Source organism: Ambystoma mexicanum, chromosome 7q (assembly GCF_040938575.1).
Source record: "Ambystoma mexicanum isolate Mex_15411 chromosome 7q, UKY_AmexF1_1, whole genome shotgun sequence".
In the NCBI taxonomy this organism is placed as follows: Eukaryota; Metazoa; Chordata; class Amphibia; order Caudata; family Ambystomatidae; genus Ambystoma; species Ambystoma mexicanum.
Window position 1 is genome coordinate 626,612,114 of NC_090941.1, and position 15,537 is coordinate 626,627,650.

The 15,537-nt window shown below is 49.3% G+C and overlaps 1 protein-coding gene across 11 annotated transcripts in view; it reads right to left on the reverse strand.

Moving 5' to 3' along the window:
- Positions 1-15,537, reverse strand: part of PDS5B (PDS5 cohesin associated factor B) — a 2,333,811-nt gene that overhangs the window by 2,300,637 nt on the left and 17,637 nt on the right. Inside the window, exon 1 of one of the 11 annotated variants that reach the window (XM_069639000.1) lies at positions 10,806-10,913. The exons of the other annotated variants lie outside the window; for them this stretch is intronic. The gene's annotated coding sequence lies outside the window, so the exon portion shown is untranslated. Of the gene's footprint in view, positions 1-10,805; positions 10,914-15,537 lie in introns of those variants that run through there. 11 annotated transcript variants of the gene reach the window in all.

Below are 15,537 nucleotides of genomic sequence, written 5' to 3' on the forward strand. Positions count from 1 at the left end.
GAAAGGCTTTCAGTGCTTTGAACACCGCTAGTAGTTCCAGCAGGTTTATATGCTTGGATGCTAAGCTCGGAGTCCACGCTCCGTGAGCAGTCTGATGGGATAGGTGAGCCCCCCATCCTGTGAGGGATGCGTCTGTGGTTAGAGTGGCTTCCACTGCGGGTGTGGCAAAGGTTTTCCCTAATAACAGGTTTTCTTTTGTCCACCACCGTAGCGAGAGAACCAAGGCCTGCGAGACCACCACTAGATCGTCCCATTGTCCGCTGGCCTGACACCACTGGCTGTAGAGCCACTCTTGCATTGGGCGCATGCGCAGGCGCGTGTGAGGTACCAAATAAATACATGACGCCATCATCCCTAGCAAGCGCATTGCTTTGCGTACCGTCACCTCTCGACCTGCCACATAATGGGGGATCTGAAACAGCATGTTTTGGACCCTCTCGTTGGAGGGGAAGACGAGGCCGTCCTTTGTTCGAATTAGAGCCCCTAGGAATTGTTTGATTTGGCTGGGGTCTAAGCTGGACTTCTTTTCGTTGATGGAGAAGCCCAGTTGGGACATAAGGTCTACGGTCTTTTGGGTATTGGAGAAGCATGTTTCGTAAGAATCCCCTGTTATGAGCCAATCGTCGAGGTAAGGGTATACCGGGATGGATAACCTGCGCAGGTGGACCGCTGTCACTGCCAGTACTTTCGTGAATACCCTTGGTGCAGATGCTATCCCGAAGGGTAGTACTCTGAACTTGTAGTGTTTGTTCTCTATCTTGAACCCGAGGTATTTTCTGTGCGCTGGCAACATTAAAATATGAAAGTATGCATCTTTCATGTCTAGTGTTGTCATGTAATCCCCTTGTGATAACAGTGGGATTACTTCCTGCAAGGTCACCATACGAAACTTTTGGGGTTTGACAAACTTGTTCGCTGGGCGCAGATCTAATACAGGGCGCATGGTTAAGTCCTTTTTGGGTACAAGGAAGTACACTGAATAAATACCTTCTGTTACCTGAGATAGGGGGACAGCCTCTATAGCTTCTTTTTTCAGTAGCCCTTCTACTTCTTGAAGAAGAATGGTGAGGTGTTCCGGTGTCATGCGTCGGTTCCGTGGGGGTCTGTACTTCGGGATAATACCCAGCGGTCTGACGATATTCCCTCCCATGCTGATAGGAACGATGTTAGCCGGCCCCCGACCGGTGATGCATGGGAGGGGACCCGAATCTTCGGGTCATTTGTTGGTATTGGGCGTGGAACCTTTGGGGCTGGAGCCGCGACCTCTTCCTTTGCCGTGGCGTTGGCCTCTTTGACTGAACTGTGTGTTGTTACCCTGGTTAGAGGGCCAGTTGGTAGCAGAGTAAAATTGCTGTTGGTTTTGCTGCTGGCGTTGCCCACGAAAGGAGCGTCTATTGCCATAGCCGCGTCTGTTAGGGGGCCTAGAAATTTGGTCAAGAGTCTTGATGGTATCAAACTCTTTCTTCGCATGTTCTAGGGCCTCATCAACTGCTTTCCCAAACAGATGCGTTTGTTCTATGGGCTTATTTATCAGGGAAGCCTGGGTTTCCGGCTTAAATCCCGAATTGCGCAGCCAGACATGGCGTTTGAGAAGTATTCCCTGAACCAGGGAACGGCCAGCCGTCTCTGCGGCATCTAAGGAGTTCTTTACGATGCCCTGGTTTACAAGAGTCCCCTCTGAGATTATAGCTAACAGGCGTGAACGCAGGGGTTCTGGTGCGTCCTCTGCTTCGCTGCGCAGCTTGCTCCACTGTGCATCTGCATAGCTAGCTAGTAGGGAATTGTTATTTGCAATCCTAGTTGAGAAGGCGGCGGAGGTCGTGATTCTCTTCCCAAGTGCATAGAGCTTCTTGCCCTCTTTGTCAGGTGGTGCCTCACTAGTGGATAATGGTACCCCCGCTCTTTTTCTTGTATTAGTAACTACGAGGGAGTCCGGAATAGAATGTCCTCTGATGTACAAAGGGTCAGAGGACGAAGGGCTGAAGAGCTTTTCTATCCGAGGGTTGACCCCCTCTGACTAAGGCAGGATTGGAAAGGGAAGGAGTTATTCTTCTCTTTATAGAAGCCAGGAGCGGAATAGACTGACTTAACAGGGGCTTTTTCTTTAATAACTTTCTCTACAAAGTCTATGTCAGGAAGAGTTTTCCCTGTATCTATTTCAAAATGCACTGCTGCCTTGCGCAATAGTGCATTAAGTGAAGGTTGGTCATCTATGGGAGAGGTGTTTCCAATAGGTGAATCCTTGGGAGGAGAAGGGTGAAAGACATTAGGGTCTGAGTGCACTGATGGGGATTGCCAAGGCTGCACTGATGGGGATTGCCAGGGCTGCAAGGTAGCTGTATCTTCTTCAAAAGCTCCTGCACTAGTGTAAGGATCTTCTTCAAACCCCTCTTCCTCATGTTCTTCCTCTCCACCCAAACACTCCTCATCTTCCTGGAGGTATTGCTCCTCTTCAGTGAGGTCATATACGTCTGTAGAAGGGGGAAACAGCCTAGGAATCTTGACCCTAGGGTCATCCTGGGGCCATTCTCTTGGTCTTTTGTGTGTGGGTGGGTTTTGGCTTCCCAAAAACCTTTCCATTTTCTCCATACAAGAGTGGAGTCTTTCAAGGGTCTCAATAGTCTAGAGGGGGGAAATCAGTGTTTTCACCTTCAAACCGCTTAGAACGCTCCCACAACGAAGAAAGGTTTCCCTCGCCCTCTGAAAAGCCCTCTGGTAGTTCAGAAGTGCCCTTAGATGAAGGGGGCAGTTCCTGGCTACTCTTGTGCTTTTTCGGCGTTTCTATAGCTTTTTGTGCGGTATTCGACGTTTGTTTCGTAGTCCGCTTACGTTTGTCTTCGGAAACAATTCTCGCCAGGCTCTCGACAACGAGATTGTCAGTAGAGGGCTCTGGTGTCGACGTTGTCTGCGTTACGCGTTGTTCTTCGACGGCCGCTCTATGGAGCGTTACGTCAGATGATTTTGAGGTAGCGCCCGTGTTTGATGAAAGCCCAATCGCTGGTCGCGGCTGCGTTTGCGGGTGGGGCTTGAGACCCTTACGGTCTGAGGTAGACGCCGGAGTGCCCTGCGTCCCCTTCGGCGCTGATGTATCCTTCGTCTACGACGAAGAAGAGCCGTGGGTTGTGTGCTTAGGCCTATGGGGTCTATGTGTGTCCTTGTCGCCGGGGTGTTCATCCCCATAAGCAGGGCAAGAGCCGAGCCCGTCGGGGCTGGGGACGGACGTCGAGGAGCACGAGCGCTCCTTCTGGGGGTTAATGACTTCCGTAACGGACGTCGAGTTATCACCCTCCTCGTCACTTTCTGTAACAGCGGCGGCGGGTGAGGAAACTGACTTCGACATAGCGTAGTCCGCCCACCTCTTAACTTTTCGTTCTTTAAGAGTTCTTGGTTTCAAGAGCTTACAGGCCGCGCAGCTGTCCTCCTTATGATCGAGGGGCAAGCAACGATTACAGAGCTTGTGTTTATCCTTCCAAGTGTATTTGCCCCTACAGCGTGGGCAAAACTTAAAGGTGTCCTCTCCATAGCTGAGGCAATAATAACTGGTGATAACAACCCCAAGGGAAAGATAGGGGAGAAAGAAAGACATTCTCAAAGAGAAGATAAAAGTTCGAACCCCCACTCTCCCTACTGTATGTGGGCCGGCGAGGCCAGGCCACGTGTTCGGCAGTGCCGAAGGATCTCCTCTGTCTCTTCCCCTCCGTCGAAAACTTGCTCGGCGGAGAAACAGCTTCACAGCTAACGTCGAGGGGAGGGATCTTTAACAATATAATAAGTATAATTAAGGACTGAGGTCCGTAGTAAGTATTTGCAATGTCTCTCTAGGAGCTCCGCGTAAGGCGACCAGAAGCTGGGCGGAAAAAAACAATCTGAGGGACCTCGACGCGTGAGGGATTGTGGGTACAACGCACGTCACTATAGGGATAGTGTTAGACACGCCTTGTCGACGTCCCCTTTTTCGACTACGAAAAACAAAATGCAATACTCCGCAGTGACCACTGGATGTCGGACCTATGCACAGCATGTGATTCTAAGCAGATTAACAAACATCAGAAATATATATATATTTTCTCGCCGTCCTGGATCACAGGCCCCACAGATTGAAGACCTTTGCCTACAGTACGGCTATTTTTAAGGCAAAATAATGGATATCTTGATGGTAAGACTACATAGGAGTCTGCATTTTCACTGTATACTAGCAAAGTATACAAGAACATGCAGGCAACTAGTCAGTAAGACGACGCAGGGAAACAAAAGAACTCTGTTCTATACAGACAGACAGTAAGCGAAAAAAATGCCCTGGGGGCGGGGGAAAATCAAGTAAGACATCTAGTGGTACACACAGACTCTGGCCGGTAGAGCTCACTGCACCGCCTGGCAGCACTGAGCGGTAAAGTTAGGCACATTTCACTGCAATGTTCAAATCAGAAAGCCTCAACTCGTAAAGGCAGTAAAGTTACAGAAATCATGCCAAGGGAACTATATGCCATCGTAGCGATCCCCCCCCGGCCACTGCGCTTCATCCAGAGCCCTGGGCTGCCGCCGGACTCGTCCCCCGCTCCGGTGGTGGCGCATATATCATCCCCAACGCAGGAGGGCTCGGCAGCCACAGAGGCATCCAAGCCCGCGTGAGCCTGTGCAGCAGTGCAGGAAAAAAAAAGCAAGTTGGTGGCTGTGGTAAATGTGGGATCGACACGGGGCTCAATTTCCAACTGGGTGAGCTCATTGCTGTTTTAACAGTCAAACTGAAAGCCGTGTTGTGCAGATAAAGGTGAAGAAAGAGGTCGTATACTCAGACTTGCTGCTGAAATTCCCTCTGTGTGCACACCACGGCCACAAATCACTTCTGTTTGGGGGCGGGGGAGCCAGTGTTATGTAATATTTAGTACCTCATACGGATCCGCTATCCCCCGGCTTCAGGCGGTCTTCGGGGCTATCACTGATTGGATGTTTTGGCCTCAGCACTGCCATCGTGAGCCGGATCACAACCCCTTTCTTCCAAGCAATAACAGACCAAAGCAGCAGAGTTCTGAGCTGCGCTGTGCCGCCTCATTGGCAGCCCCGATGTAAACAAGAAAGAAAGAAAGGCTTCCTCTGGCAGCATCGAGTGAAATGTTTGCTAACGCTCAGAGGCAAATAAACAATTTATATATTACAATATGAGCCAACAGAGCGTTATGAAGCATTTCACTCGATGCTACAATAGCATCGAGTGAAATGATTCATAACGCTGTGTTGTGTTAGCATAAAAGCTTGCTTGTATATACACCTAGTGGCAGGCTCATATTGTATTTGCCTCAGAGGTGAGCCTTATGATGCATTAGACTTGATGCTGCTGGAAAAGAGGCAAATACACATTTATATTGCAATATGAGCCTGCCACTACGTTTGTATGCAAGCAAGCTTTTATGCCAAGGCAACAGAGCATTATGAAGCATTTCACTCGATCCCATTACAATAGCATTGATTGAAATGCTGCAAGCATACAAACTTGCTTATGGTTTGGTTTATTCATTTGTATTGCGCACCAGACCCAAGGGTATGAGGGCGCAGGAGCAGCAAGGTTATTCACAGCTTAGTTACATGTTACAATGCATTACAATAATTATAATAGGATCATAGATGGTTACAGCAGTCACGATAAAGACAAAGGTTTGCAGATTTACAAGTATACATTTTTACATAGTGGGTAGCAGTGGTGGGTTGGAATTAGTGGTTGTTGTTCTTTATCCAATGTATGTAGTTGCGTCTAAAGTGTGTGTAGGTTTGGGGTGTCCTTAGAGAGGGTTGTAGGGAGTTCCAATGTCGGGCTGCTTTCACCTGGAAGCTGTTGCCACCCATTTTGGTGCGATTGAACCTGGGAACTGTGAGTAGATTGGCGTTGGAGGTTCTAGTAGGTCTAGTAGAAGTGTGTTTACTTATTCTGTCGACTATGTAGCGGGGGCAGCGTTGTTGAGGCATGTGTGCGTTAGTGAGGCTACTTTGAGCAGGATTTTATCTGTAGTGTTGAGCCAGTTAGGGGCTCTCCTAATGTTAGAGATGTGTTCTCTCTTGGGGATGCTAAGCGCTGCTCTGAGAGCGTCGTTTTGTAGCGTTTGTATTTTGTTAGTAACCTGTTTGCTAGCTCCTACGTAAAGGGCATTACAATAGTCCAGTTTTGATAATACAAGGGCTCTGGCTAATGTAATGCAGCTCTGGGTGGATAAGAAGGGTTTGGCTGCTCTTATAAGCTTACATGTGTAGGCCGTCGAGGATGCCATGGAGCTAACCTGTTTATGGAAGGAGAGGGAGGAGTCAACGTATATTCCTAAGGTTTTCACTTCTTTAGCTACTTTGATCGGGTTCCCGTCTATAATGAAGCTGGTGTAGTTGTGGTCCAATTTGGTTAGGTTTGCGGTGGAACCAAGTATGAGGAGTTCAGTCTTGTCATCATTCAGGCATAGACTGAGATGCCATCCATGCCTGGATGATGAGGTACACCTTGTTCACTAAGGCCAAATCATGGTTGTAATCTCCCGTCAACGGGATGAGGATCTGGGTATCATCGGCATAATTAGTGTAGGTGATACCCAGACCATCTAGATCATCAAACAGGGGCTTTGTGAACACGTTGTACAGTGTAGGGGAGACGCATGAGCCCTGGGGGACTCTGCATGTGATGGGGATGGGGTCGGTGGCAGCTGTGGTGGAGAAGACACGCATGGATCTGTTGCTGAGGAATGACTCGATCCAACCGATGGCTTTGTGGGAAAAGTGGGCAGCTGAATCCAGGTGATTGCATAAGATTTTGTGATCAATTAGATCAAATGCCGCTGAGAGGTCAAGGAGGAGCAATAAAGCAGTTTTCCCATTGTCTCTAAGAGTCAATTTGAACCTTCAGGTCGATGAGGGCTGTTTCTGTCCCGTGTTGGGGTCTGAAGCCTGATTGCCGAATACCGAGGAGATGGTTTATTTCAAGGAATTTTTGGATTTGTTGGTAGGCTGTCTTGTCTAATATCTTGAGCAGGAAGGGGACTTCCATATATAAAGCAGCAAAGTTTGGAGTTGCTGCTACATCATTGGCGGCCATGATTTAAACAAGTTAGAATTAATGGCTTCCTCGGGCAGCATTGAGTGAAATGTTTGCTAAGGCTCCATGGCAAATAAACATTTATATTACAATATGAGCCAACAGAGCATTATGACGCATTTCACTCTATGATATTACAATATCATCGAGTGAAATGCTTCATAACGCTCCGTTGCATTAGCATAAAAGCTTGCTTGTATATACACCTAGTGGCAGGCTCACATTGTAATAAAAATGTGTATTTGCCAAAACTTGACAGCTCAGTAGGTATGCAGGTTAAAGATATATGTATGCCAAGGAACCTAACATATGTGTCCCATTATCATAGCGAAAACGTTAGTATAATGTTATAACAATTACTTACTTGATCATAATAAAATGCTAACTAACCATGAGGGAAGGGCAGGGCGTGGCTACGAGGGCCATGTAGGAGGACGTGTTCCGGAGGAGCTCCTGTGATCCTGACAAATAGTGCATTAATAGATGCTTATGATCGTTGAAAATCTACATGCTGATTTATGAACGGGGCGGACGTGCCCGCTGAACTTTTGGAGCGCATGAGAGGAGTTGTGACAGAGTTCTAAATATTATAAGATTGTGAGAGCCGGGCAAGAAAGATGATGTAAAATGGCCGACTGATGGTCAGAACAAAAGAATCAGCCGGCTGCGAGATTGCGAGGCGACTGTAGCAGACTGTAAGCAAAGTCACATGGTGCAACAAACAGGGACTCCCCGTGACAAGACACAGGCTTAGATGAGCCCGAATGCCCGAGTGCGGTGGATGGTGATGTGTGTGGAGCCCGGCACATATGAGGGAGATTCTCCGGACAAATCGCAGCAGAGGTTTGCAGGCCGCTGGGACAGCTGCGAACCACATCGGTAGCACCCGCTCTCACGAGCAGGATGGTGGCGGGGGCTACCTGAGAGCGCGACTACAGCTTCAATACTTGTGAAGAGCCAGGAGGATAACAATGTTTCCAATGGGCGCATAGCCCAAGGAAACAATACTAGACAGCGGGGTCCATGATCGGGAGGACACGGGACAGAAGCTGGCGACCCGAACTGAGGAAGTAAAGTGGAGCTGCGGTAAAGGACAGAAGACAGCGGAACAAGGATGGAAGCTAGCTGTGACAATAGCGATTTGGACAGTTACGCAATGGCAGCGCAGGAAGTGAGCGCGAGGCGGTAAACCGGAGAGTCATGCCCAGAGGGAGTGCATACTGAAACGAGAGGCAGAGGCACAATAGGGAGCACTGGTAGCTCAAACATACTAGAGGCACAAGATACGTAGGGCAACCCATATGAAAGAAGGGCAAGAAGTGCCCGAGCATAAGACTGCCACACACGAGGACAAAGAACGAAAAGCGAATGAGGAGCTGCACTGAGATACCAGACGGCATAGAACGCTCTGTGACGGGCCGGGCAGCCCGCAACTAGACACGGACTACAGTCGAAGGAAGGGGTGTGCCTTGCGCAAGATGAATAATTGAGTGGAATGCTATGAAGAGGTAGCGCTCCCAAAGGCATGGCAAGTGGGGGACACTGGCCTGTACACTTATGTAACGACTAGCGGTAATAGCTGCCGCTAACAGAGGTGCCAGGAAGAGACATGAACAGTGTTGGTCGGTATACATGGCAACGAGGAGTGATCTCCATGAAGAAGGTGCTGTGGCCAAAGGGGACAAGGGTGAGCCAGAACACACAACTGGCAGACCAGGCATGAATGCCCGGACACCCCCAGGGATGCACAGCAGCCTGTGATCTATAACAAACAGAGCCAGAGGAAGTGTGTGAGCGCACTTGGGGGAAGGTGGTGGGGCGCCAGCCGAGAAGCTTGACTGGTGAACAGATTGGGAGCACGCTGGATCGAATAGTGGAGGAAACAGGGAGCCCAACCCGTGTGTGAATGGGAAGCGATAAAGCCCTCGAGTGCAGGCGGCACAATCATTTACAGACATGGCCAAGACACCCTTTCCCCTGAAGCCAACAGCAGAAGTTGGGGGAAGGTACTGCATGGTCACGTGGGAGGACACAATCCATTCCGACAACTAAGCAGTAGATTTGGGATGATATCGGTGGCCCCCTCCGAGCTTGGGCTCTGACAGAGAACTGCTCCCGCTAAGGCTGGAAACCACAAGTGGTGGGGCCCATTTGCGAATCTCAACTGCAGTGCCATGTCCAACAAAGCTCCAAGACTGAAGGGCAAGCAACCTACGCTAGACGATTACGCCAGGACACCAACCGGCTCGGAAGGAGCCAGGAGCAAAGACAAAGCCCCCACTGGAAGTGCGGTCGCCATGGGTATGAACCAGGAGGTCCTAGCAGCGATTGCCGATCTGAAAGTGGCTTGGGAGTCCAAGCTTGAATTGGTTGTGACAGAATTGAAAACAGCGCTGGAGCGCAAAGTGGGGGCGGTGCAGGAAGAGGTGAACCGCCACCGGCAAAATGTTAGGTCACTGGCGGAGCGCACTGAGAACCTTGAGAAAGAGGTGGGCTCGAGCACAGCGGACTGTGCTTCACACAAACTGGAGCTCCACACCCTGGTGCAACGAGTGGGCAACTTAGAAAGCAGGGCGCAGGAGGCGGAAGGACGTGCCCGTAGAAACAATATCTGCATCGTCGGTCTGCCAGAAGGAGCAGAGGGTCTCAATCCCACAGAGTTTATCGAGACCATACTGATGCAGGAGATAACCGGAGGAGTCTTGTCCCAGGGATTCGCGGTGGAAAGGGCGCACAGGGCCCTAACAAGAAAGCCACCACCGGGCAATCCGCCCAGGCCGGTGATCGCCAAGATCCTTAATTATCAGGATAGAATACTTGAACACTTCCGAAAGGGTGGACCAATAAAAAGAGGGACAGCGAACATAACTGCCTACCCGGATTATACCCTGATGGTGTAACGAAGTCGCATGAACTTTGGAACGGTCAAGAGGCGATTGCGAGAAGCAGGCCATAAGTACATGTTGCTTTACCCGGCGAAGCTAAAAGTTTTCCACAAAAATAGAACCTTGTTCTTCGAGACTCCGGAAGACGCCATGGGGTGGCTCGATATGCAAAGCTGCCCCCAGGAGTTGGGCATCCAGACAGAAGAAGGAGCGGGAAGAGATAAGTAATGCACAAGGAGAACACCTGTAGGTGTTGTGGCTTAAGACTATGGGACTTGATTATAGTCACTGATGCAGTTTATGGGCGGGTACGCATAGGTTTGAAAGGAACATGATCCGTGAGCACTGAGACTATTGCTTGGACAAGGAGCCTGTTGGGGCTGGTCTTTATACCCCCTTTTAGAGTTTAGTTAGGTCACCAATAGTGTGGCGACACCCTGCTGGGATCCTAGCCTAGGTGGCTCCAAGGCAGGACCAAATGCGGGGGAGACTGAGATCCAGGGATGGAGCTGGGCAATTGTCGGGTTTGGGGTAGGGGGTGCAGGGGGGAGGGAAGGGGTTGTGTGCAGTGGTTTGGGGTAATGTTGGGGAGAGGAAGGGAGGCGGAAAGGGGTGTTTAGGGTGTTTGTAGTTATAGGGAGTTTCCGCTGGGAAACGAGCCTATATAGACTGAAATGGAGGCTAGATCTGGACTGCACTGATGGGGGGTGAGTGGGGAATTCTGATCGGCCATGGGAGACCTTATAATAATCATGTGGAATGGACGGGGGCTTAACAGCTATTTAAAGAGGAACACGGTCATGTTGTACCTGCATAGACAAAAGATAGACATTGCACTGTTACAGGAAACTCACCCGATACAGGAAAAGATGGAGACGGTCGCTAAGAAATGGAAAGGCGTGGTGGCAGGTTCGTCATACTCTGCTTATGCAAGGGGAGTGCTTATCTGGGTGGCGCCGCATGTCCCATTTCAACTGTTGCAGGAAGTAGCAGAGATGGATGGAAAGATGGTTATAATGAGGGTACTGGTAGAGAATAGGAAAATCAGCATTGTGAACACATATGCCCCGAATCAAAACACAGCGGCATATTTCAGAACGCTGTGTACCAACCTCAGTGTATGTATGGGGAGTGCGGTGATCTGGGGATGGGACTTTAATTGCTTGTTAAACCCGAGAGTGGACAGATCAGATGGGAAGATAGATAGACCTACCCCAGCTGCCAGTGCGCTGCAGACATTACTGGATGACTTTGGCCTGGGAGACGTGTGGAGAACGAGACACCCCCAAGAAAGGCAATACTTGCAATATTCGGCTCCGCAGCAGCTACATACGAGGCTGGACTATGTCTTTGCTACGTCAGAAGTAATTGCAGAGATCACAAAAGCAGAATACAAAGCGAGGGTCCTTTCGGACCACTCACCTCTGGTTCTCGGATGGCAATATTGCTACCCTCCCCCCCTCGCCCCCTCCCCCCCCCCGAGAGCAAGGATTCCGACGAGGCACTTAAGGATCCCTTTTTCAGGGAGGAGATTATAATTTTGAATTGAATACTGGTAGCGTGGATTCAGCAGGTACATTATGGGAAGCCTTCAAAGTTGTGATGAGAGGGGTAGCCATTGCAAAATCTAAAGGCCTGCAGGGGGGGGGGGGGGAACTTGGCTGACCTACAAGAAACAGAAAGAGAACTGGAAAAGACCTTGAAGAAAGGAGGTAACACTAAGGAAGACATGGAACTGATACTCAAACTGCAGCATGAATGTGAGGGGCACTGGGAAAGACTGTAACCTGAACTATAAAAAATATACAGAAAGACAGCATGCAGGAGGGGATAAAACAGGGAGACTCCTGGCGTGGTTATACAAGAGCAAAACTCCTAGACCCATGATTCGAGCAATAACAAGGGAAGACGGTAGCACAGCTAAACACTCAAGAGGGAGTTAATCAGGAGTTTGCAGATTATTACAGGGTGCTATATGGGGATGAGGAGGGAAGGGACCACGCGACGGTAATAGAAACATTGGAGGATATAGGACTGCCCAAGATAAGCGCTGAGGAAAGAGAGGAGATGGATGCACCGATTAATTTGGAGGAGTTAGAAGAGGTGGTGTGGCAGCTGCCCACTAGCAAGGCTCCGGGGGCTGATGGACTCCCAAGTGCATTTTATAAAGCATATAGGGAGGAAGTGCTCCCCCCAATGTTAGAAATGTTAAATGAAGCCTTTGAGGTGGGAAGATTACCAGAGTCACTTATAGAAGCGATCATAATACCGCTTCCCAAGCCCAACAAGCCTGGGCATAGCTGTGGCTCCTACAGACCTCCGTCGATGTTGAACCAAGACGGCAAGATATCGACGGCTGTCTTGGCGAACAGACTGCGGAGAGTTACACCCCGACCAGATGGGTTATGTCCCGAATAGGAATATAACTCAATCATAAACAACTCCAACGGGTTGTTGAATTGGGGAGCGGGATTGAGGGAGAAATGGCAATTGTGTCTTTGGACGCGGTAAAGGCTTTCGATTCGGTTAAGTGGCAATGGCTGCTGGCGGGCTATGGATTGGGGCCTGGATACATAAGGTGGACGAAGATGCTATATAGTGAACCGCTGGCCAGGGTCAAAACAGGATCAGTTATATCCGAAAGATGGCAACTTAGTAGAGGCACCAGACAGGGATGCCCATGGTCCCCAATGCTCCATATATTAGCCCTGGAGCCCCTCCCAATACACCTCAGACAACAACGATAATATAGGTATCGAGGTGGGAGGGGAATGTCACTTGATCTCCTTATATGCCGACGACTTGCTGCTGCACTTAAGGCAGCCGGAGGAAAATCTCCAGTACATCCTGCAAGTGATGGAGAGATATGCAGGGCTGTCTGGTATAGCGGTGAATCCTCAAAAATTTAGTATCTTCCCGTTAGGCAGTTATAGGGGAATCCCTGTGGGACTGTTACCGGTGCTACAAATACCATGGGCGGTTGGTACCTTCCGGTATCTTGGGATAGACGTGTACCACACAATGGAAGAGGAGCATAGGCACAATACCGAGGTAGCCATTGAGAAAATCGAGAAGTGCATGAAATTCTGGGTGAAGTTGCCCCTAGCAATGATGGGCCGAGGGGCAATGCTTAAGATGGTGGTACTACACTAAAATTCCTCGGCCGCAAGCATCAGATCCGACAATATGGAGAGGGCCAGAAGCCAGGCGCACTGCTTGCCCGATTAGTATCGATAGACCGAACCCCAACCTGCGTAGAACGCATTAAAGACGCACAAGGGCAGCTGGTATACTCGGAAGGAGACATCGCCAACGCATTCCGAGATTTCTATCAGAACCTGTACAGCTCTAGAGGCAACTCAGACCCTAACTCTTTACAAGAATATCTCAATGACACTGAGCTGTACTGGGTGGAGGCAGTCCTGCGAGAGCCATTGAACGTACCAATAACAGCTGAGGAAATAGATGCAATAAAATCCCTCCCGAGCGCCAAAGCGCCGGGACCAGACGGTCTCACTGGAGAGTGTTACAAGGCCCACGCGGCCATCTTGGCTCCTCTCTTGCTACAAGTCTATGAGGAATCTATTGACGCGGTTGCCTTCCCTCCACACTACGTGAAGCCAATATAATAGTGTTACATAAAGCCGGCAAACCCGCTGATGAATGTGCGTCATACAGGCAGATTTCTTTGATCAACCTGGACAATAAAATCCTCGCAAAAATTCTTGCATCACGGCTCTTCCCTCTCATGCCAGCTCTAGCAATTGGAGACCAAGCAGGATTTATCCCGGGACGCAGCACCACCTATGGCATCAGACGGCTGTTCGGCGTCATAGAAGCCCTAGACCCAACACAGCAGGCAATAGCAGTACTCCTCGACGCCGAGAAGGCATTTGACTCTGTGGAATACCCATTCATGCTGGCAACGCTTAGACAAATGGGCTTTGGCCACTTCTTCATTAAGTTAGTGTCTCTGTTATATAACGGCCCAGGCACATTTTTTAAGCTACTGGTACATGTCCCACTTAGTTCGCCCACATGTGCAGGTGGAACGAGCTCTTGCCTCACCCGACTTGCTCAGTGCCGTTATTATAAGTCAAATCCCAGTCCCGTAAAACACACTAAATACGGTCCTATCCACATACGCAATCTGGAAAAGGATGGCAGTTAAATTCGCGTGACCGTAAGATATTCCCCTCTACTACCAATCAGATTCATCCCGGGCATCCCGCTCACGAATGAAAAAGTATTCTTAATATGGGCCGATAAGATCAATATCCACTCCTTCGGTGATCTATTCCCAGAGGGCACCTTCCTAACCCCACAAATGGCCAAAGACAGCGGCGGTAACACCTCCCTAGACACCTTCCTTTACTTTAGATTACGCCACACCCTACATAAAAGGTTTCCAACATTTCCTGAACAACCCCCTATATGGGATCTGTTACACAACACCATCCAGGCGCAGGGAGAAAGGAGGTTGGTTTCGCTGCTTTACAAATCCCTTGTGGCGGACACCGCGTCACCTAATGCTAAAACACAGCAGAAACGGGAGTCAGCCATCCAGGAGTCAATAAACGCTGAAGACTGGTCCTATATCCTACGTCAAACTCAAAAAGTCGCAGTGAATACACGCTATAAACTAATACACTTCAACTGTGTGCACCAAACATACTATACCCCTGCTAAAAAGCATCGGCATCACCCAGAAGCATCAGCCCAGTGTGGACGATGTGCGGCGGCACACGCAGATTTTTTTCACCTAGCTTGGGAATGTCCAGGAATTTGACGTTTCTGGGTTTCAGTTTTACAAATCACTGCTGACATTATAGGGGAACAGGTGGCTCCGTTGCCATTAGCAGCCCTTCTTGGCCTCACTAAATACCTACAACCCACGTCCCGTAAACTAGCAGCCCTTCTTCTGGTGCTGGCCCGGAGACGAATCGCCATGGCATGGAGCAGAGGGCCCCTGCCCAAAATCGAAGACTGGAAAAAAGACATAACATATTGTCAAGATGTGGAGAGTGAATTTATAAGAACAGTACCATTACATGCTCGCCCCCAGACATCTGGGGGCCATATATTGCATATTTGCTAAACTGTACAGAATCATCTGATGCCGAGAGCAACTGAACTTGGCATAGGGCTTTGGAACTGAGAGCTATTACATACTCATGACCTCATTCTAATTGGCACTAAGCAATGAATGTATTGATTTTGTTGATGTGGATGCTGGAGGGGGGGGGGGGGAGCAGCTATATAGACGAACCCGGGGGTGGGGAATGTTGTATGATTTTTTGTCCTGTTTCCTCCTCTTCTTCTCCCTTCCCCTCCTTTCCTCCTCTTGTTGTCATGACAATGCACCATGTTGGTGCAATTGTTATCTGATGGTACGAAAATCTAAAAAATAAAGTTTAAAAAATAAATAAATAAATAAAAAAAGATGGTGGTACTACCTAGGCTACTGCACTATTTTGGGAATATTCCATACCCGATACCCAAGACGTTTTTCACAAAACTGAACAGCATGTGTAGGCATTTCCTGTGGCATGGTACCCGGAATAGGGTGGCACTATGGAAGCTGCA